At 36.8% G+C, this 7,131-nt stretch overlaps 1 protein-coding gene across 1 annotated transcript in view; it reads left to right on the top strand.

The window, feature by feature from the left end:
• The window catches only part of LOC107704679 (fibroblast growth factor 12-like), a 97,934-nt gene that overhangs the window by 22,830 nt on the left and 67,973 nt on the right, over positions 1-7,131 (top strand). The gene's annotated exons all lie outside the window — the stretch shown is intronic.

The following is a 7,131-nucleotide window of genomic DNA, read 5'->3' on the forward strand; positions in this document are numbered from 1 at the left end:
GCTGGATCCTTGTGTGGCCGAGTATTCTGTTACGGGGCTGACGAGACATGAGACGTGCGGATCCAAATGCAAGGCTTTATTCATAGACATGGTTAGAGACAGGCAAGGATCAGATAATGGCAAACGGGTATATAGAGGGCAAGACACAAGAATATACCTAGGGCTAGCGTGGGTCTACGATCGGCGAACAGAATTAACAGGGCGAGACTAGAGGGGTAAATCCAAGAACAATGCAAAGGTCCAGGCAGGGGCAAACAGAATCTGAATAGGGCAAGACGAGAGGGAGAGTCCAAGGTACACAGGCAAAGATCAGGATACGAGAAAACAGACGAGGCAGACTAAGCTAAGGCTGGGTAAACTAAACAGGCTCCGTAGAGTAGCTATCAAACAATAAGCGCTAAACAATACTCGGACGCTTGACGGGGATCAGAGTGAGTGTATATATAGGGAAGGTGTGATTGATGACAGCTGTGTGCAATCAGTGCTGTGCAATCAACTGTGTGTGTGTAATCAGTGCAATGGATGATGGGAACTGTAGTCCGGGTGAAGTGCAACAGTGGTGTGGTGCAAGAGTCCATAGTAGTGGAAGGGTGACCTCTGGTGGCAAGCAGACGGAAGTTCATGGACCGGATTCGTGACAGGCACACCACAAGGTGTCACTGTGGCCTCAAAGCTTACTCCTTGCCTACTCTGGCTCGATTGCTATTGAGTGGTGGAACTATGACGTCACTTTTTAGGCCAATCTACTGTTAGTATCACACTGGCTCCCTCGACAAAAAGCCAATAGAATTTTTCCATAGGCTTTTGGATTATCGTAAAAAATAAGCACTGTGTTCAACCGTAGTTCATGATACTTACACGTTTTGTCCATCAAGATAATCTTCACAAAATAATGTAACTTTTATGAATTTTGAAGCCTAATTACCAGCACCAGAACTAAGAAGCTAAATTTAGGCTATAAACGAACTACACAACGGTCGGTCGCCTTCAGCTTCACCTCCACCATGCTTCCAATAACTTTTTCAATATTATTTTTAGAAACATGTTCCTTGATAAGGATTTACTCTGTGGATGAATTTTAATTCATGTTACATGAACCTTTTCATATTAAAGAAGGGGAGGGGTTCCCACAGTGATTCTTGCAACGTAGAGTGTATGTTTAATAGGGAACTGCACAATAAGCATTTTCTCCCTCATAGAAAATCATAGCGTAACGTGGCTTAATATAAGATAGTGATATAAAAAGCCCATATTTTATATATAATTTATTAATAATATATACTATATACAGGCAAGCAACGTGCTAATCCATTAAACCACGTTAAGAGTTTTCTTTATAATCCCAGATAGCACACGTACGTTTGCAAGATGTCTGTTAATGATCGCTTCATCTGGAAAGCATCTGCTGTGTACAAACATCTGATAGACGTCTCTAAGATGTAAGTTTTACATACATTCTAAATCATAAACATCTTAAAGTCATCTTCTAAACGTATATTTGACATCTGATAGGAAACGTCCAGACGTATTGCAGATGAGCAACACTCTAAAAAATGTCTTTCAGATGTAAATGCAGACGTCAAATAGACTTCTCCAAGAAGTACGTTTGCTATCAGGCATGTTTTTTGTTTTCTACAGGGAAGAAAACACGTAAAATTTTGCGCGTTCCATTCATATTCTGGGCTCATCTGCTTTCCTGTGCATAATATATTTTATTAATAAACTGTATAGCAGATTTGGTCTTTTTATATCACCGTCTTTGTCCATTAGCCTTTTTAGTGTTTCCTCCATTTGTCCATTACCATTTTCTTTGGGGGAGAAAAAGCTTAACATGCATTAGGACATTGCGTTTATATTCTGGCCTATTCTGCTTGTCTGTAAATATTATTTTATTAATAGTAAAATTATTAATATGGTTATTAATATTAATAGTGTTATTAGCATTAATAGTAATTACTGAATTTGGTCCTCCAATGTTACAGTTTTAGTACATTAAGCCACATTAAAGGGGTCCTATTATGCTCTTTTACAAAGTCTTGATTTTGTTTTGGGGGTGTCTCCCTGAGCAGGGGAAATCCGTTGAAGTTTACTTCACTTCGGAATATTCATTTACAGATTTGCGCTGCACCGCTGCCTGCAGCGTCTTCACACACAAACGAAACTTACTAGAGAAGCGTGAAGTGGGACATAATATACCTCTGTAAATAAATACAATTTAAATTCACGTCTTGCACACTTAAATGCCCTTTGTATGGAACATATGCGCTCCCTTCGAACTGGAATCATGGAGGAATATCCACTTGTCCACTTCGCAGGGCACTTACAGTCAAATATAACAAACGTATGAAGCAATAAGAGAAACATACAAAATAGATCTTTTTAATGCCCAAACATACACACTACACACTGACTAAAATTAAAAAAGTGAAAACGCATAATAGGACCCCTTTAAGCGTTTTAGAATGTACCAAAATGGTGCCTTGAACAAAGACTGTATTGTATTGACTGTATTTTATACTTGAGTATAAATACTGACTGTATTTTATACTTGAGTCCAAGTCTATGAACTGCTCCGTTGTGAATGTATGGAGCTGTATGAACCACTGCAAGCTGTAAAGTAAACAGGAAGTATTTGTCTGAACTCAACTGGTTTTGTGAGAGAACGCAAATATCTTTGCGAGTGGACGCAAAGTTTCTTGGAGGAACACAAATGTTGTGCGAGAAAACGCAAAAGATTTGAAAAAAAACATTTTCCTCCCACCCTATATTTTCCGGGGTTCCGTAGTATACAGTTAGGGTGATATTAAATTACTTAACCCGTGATTTAAGATTTTGGCCATATTGCCCATCTAAGTCATTCATCCCACTATCAACAGGCAAGTTATGTAGGCTACACTTTTAGTATTTCATGTGGGCACACCACAAGGTGTCACTGTGGCCTCAAAGCGTACTCCTTGCCTACTCTGGCTCGATTGCTATTGAGTGGTGGAACTATGACGTCACTTTTTAGGCCAATCTACTGTTAGTATCACACTGGCTCCCTCCACAAAAAGCCAATAGGATTTTTCCATAGGCTTTTGGATTATCGTAAAAAATAAGCAGTGTTCAACCGTAGTTCATGATACTTACACGTTTTGCTCATCAAGATAATCTTCACAAAATAATGTAATTTATATGAATTTTGAAGCCTAATTACCAGCGCCAGAACTAAGAAGCTAAACTTAGGCTATAAACGAACTACACAACGGTCGGTCGCCTTCAGCTTCACCACCACCATGCTTCCAATAACTTTTTCAATATTATTTGTAGAAACATGTTCCTTGATAAGGATTTACTCTGTGGATGAAATTTAATCCATGTTACATTAACCTTTTCATATTAAAACTGGAATAAATAAAACTAGAGCCAAACTAAAACTGAAATGAAACATTAATAATAAATAGTAAGTAGTGAATAAACGAAATAATCATAACTAAAGCACATATGAAAGCACGTATTTCTGTACATTTTGAGATAAGGTGCATTAAAAGTAAATAAATCCATGATTAATATGAATATTTTATTTAGAAAATGTGTCTCCACATAGTATTCAATAAAATTCTAGTGCATTTAATCTATTAAATAACAGCAGAGTGAGCAAGTTTTTAGATATGGTAAGATTACATTTATTTTAGTTAATAAAGTACCACATTTCAGCTATCATTTTGTTAGGATTACACAAAATGTTATTTTATCCTTGCTTCTAGATTAGATTAGATTGTGTTAGAAATTATGTTTCACTACTTTTGTCAACCATGCTGAATGTATGTTGTCATAAATAAAAACACAATGACATATAAAGAGGAGTCATATAGAATTATGAGAAAGAGTCAAAGGTGATCTCTATCGTGGTTTATCACATCACACCCTAAATGGTTAACAATAGACCAATTACCGGTTTGTAAACATTCAGGATGCGCGCGCATCATGGTTGCAGAAAACCCGGGAGAGATAGCCTTTACAGCTAGAGAATTTCACGGATACGGTACAAAATAGTTAGGTTTAAAAAGATTATAAATTATATTGATTAGATGTCATTTTCAAAATGTTCTACGCATATTACAAGAGCTTGTCAGTCAGCGATAAGCACTGTTATTCAACGAAATTGACGTTAGAGAGTGCGATAGTCTTACAGATCCGAAACAGGGATGACGTTTTTTGTGGGCGGAGCCTATCTGGAGGCAGAAAATGACGGTTTTCAAGCGGCAGTCTATGGAGGCCATGGAATAAAATAATAAAAAAAGGTACATTTGATTTTATATTTCAAAATTATGACTTTATTCTCGCAATTCCGAGATTATATCTCACAATTCTAATAAGGAAAAACAACTCGTCATTCTCTTTTCCCCTCGGCTCTTCTGGCTTTTTTTCCTTCAGATTTGACAAACTCACTATTTTTGAGTTAAGTCGAGTTATAAAGTCCGAATTAGGAGATATAAACTTGCATTTGCGAGAAAAAAAAGTCAGAATTGTGAGACAAAGTAAATAAATGTTATGTAAAAATGTTAATAGTAAGGTTTAAATAATATTTCTAATAGTAAGGTTTAAATATCTGGCTCGATTGCTATTGAGTGGTGGAACTATGACGTCACTTTTTAGGCCAATCTACTGTTAGTATCACACTGGCTCCCTCCACAAAAAGCCAATAGGATTTTTCCATAGGCTTTTGGATTATCGTAAAAAATAAGCAGTGTTCAACCGTAGTTCATGATACTTACACGTTTTGCTCATCAAGATAATCTTCACAAAATAATGTAATTTATATGAATTTTGAAGCCTAATTACCAGCGCCAGAACTAAGAAGCTAAACTTAGGCTATAAACGAACTACACAACGGTCGGTCGCCTTCAGCTTCACCACCACCATGCTTCCAATAACTTTTTCAATATTATTTGTAGAAACATGTTCCTTGATAAGGATTTACTCTGTGGATGAAATTTAATCCATGTTACATTAACCTTTTCATATTAAAACTGGAATAAATAAAACTAGAGCCAAACTAAAACTGAAATGAAACATTAATAATAAATAGTAAGTAGTGAATAAACGAAATAATCATAACTAAAGCACATATGAAAGCACGTATTTCTGTACATTTTGAGATAAGGTGCATTAAAAGTAAATAAATCCATGATTAATATGAATATTTTATTTAGAAAATGTGTCTCCACATAGTATTCAATAAAATTCTAGTGCATTTAATCTATTAAATAACAGCAGAGTGAGCAAGTTTTTAGATATGGTAAGATTACATTTATTTTAGTTAATAAAGTACCACATTTCAGCTATCATTTTGTTAGGATTACACAAAATGTTATTTTATCCTTGCTTCTAGATTAGATTAGATTGTGTTAGAAATTATGTTTCACTACTTTTGTCAACCATGCTGAATGTATGTTGTCATAAATAAAAACACAATGACATATAAAGAGGAGTCATATAGAATTATGAGAAAGAGTCAAAGGTGATCTCTATCGTGGTTTATCACATCACACCCTAAATGGTTAACAATAGACCAATTACCGGTTTGTAAACATTCAGGATGCGCGCGCATCATGGTTGCAGAAAACCCGGGAGAGATAGCCTTTACAGCTAGAGAATTTCACGGATACGGTACAAAATAGTTAGGTTTAAAAAGATTATAAATTATATTGATTAGAAGTCATTTTCAAAATGTTCTCCGCATATTACAAGAGCTTGTCACCCAGCGATAAGCACTGTTATTCAACGAAATTGACGTTAGAGAGTGCGATAGTCTTACAGATCCGAAACAGGGATGACGTTTTTTGTGGGCGGAGCCTATCTGGAGGCAGATAATAGTAAGGTTTAAATAATATTTCATGCTGTAACTGTAGGGCTAATACAATAAGTCCCCTATGAACAGCATATGTGAATATTATGTAGACCTATTGTTTAAATCGAATTTATGCTTTAAAAGTAGAGTAATCATAGCAGTTTTCATCCATAGTATGTCCATTTAAACGTCTGTGTTTAGCTTTAAATGACGACAGTATACTATAAAAATTATTTGCATTCCGATCTTGACATCAAAAGGCACAAAAATGTATTTTTTCTTTTATTCCATGGATTTTACCCATTTACCTCCTCCACTTGTTCCCAGTGTTTTTCTGCAACCACTATGCGCGCGCAGCTGCAAGTGACGTAACTGTGACGTCTACTCGTAATTGGTCTATAGCTATTAAAGATCTGTCCACTGTAGTGGATTCCAGAATGGGCTAAAATGAGGAATGCAATACTGAGCTCATATACATGTACTTGTACTCGTAAAAACACTCCAATGCTAAAGACCGATACCTCTTGTGACGTAATTGACAGAACTTTCAGTGCACAGAGACACTGGCAGCAGCAAACAAAATGTCAGCCTCAGTGGTGTGAAAATATTTCGAAATTAATGATGACAACCCATGCATGGCAGACTGCTAACTTTGTTCTGCAAAATTATCAAGCGAGGGTACAAAAACGAGTCCTTATTAATATGAGCATGATAAAACATCTGAAATTGAAACACAAAAGTGAGCACTGAGAATTTGCTGCTAGCAGTAGCACTCGCTAACCAACCCTGCAGAAAACCTTGGCAAGACGAGAGAAAATGCCAAGAGATAACACAAGAGCAGGGGCGGACTTACCCATTAGGCAAAGGTAGGCGACCGCCTTGGGCCCCCAAAAGCCAGGGGCCCCCTAAAATGCTTTTCATATAGGATATGCGCATTAAGCGTGGACACGCGAACGTTTGCTGTTTACGGTGTTTATTACCACGACAACCGTCCGAGTCAGTGGCGCCTGCAGGTGTAGGGCTGTAAGCACTGCGAGTACCATGAGCGCTCAGACTGATCTGAGATTTGCCCGCAAACATTTCAGCAGTTATTATAGGCCTGTGTGTCCCGGATATGCGTCTAACAGCGCACATTTATATAGGTTAAAACATTTAAACTAACATTGTGAAATACTTGAACTGTTTTATATATAGATTTTATTTTAGGCAAGTCCTAATGATTTGAGAAGGCTAAATTTATCAAACATAGGCTATAGGCTATGATCAATTCACTGTCTGCCGCTGGCCTTTACTTAAAA

This window comes from Sinocyclocheilus anshuiensis, unplaced genomic scaffold (genome assembly GCF_001515605.1).
Source record: "Sinocyclocheilus anshuiensis isolate Anshui unplaced genomic scaffold, SAMN03320099.WGS_v1.1 scaffold3255, whole genome shotgun sequence".
Taxonomy (NCBI): domain Eukaryota; kingdom Metazoa; phylum Chordata; class Actinopteri; order Cypriniformes; family Cyprinidae; genus Sinocyclocheilus; species Sinocyclocheilus anshuiensis.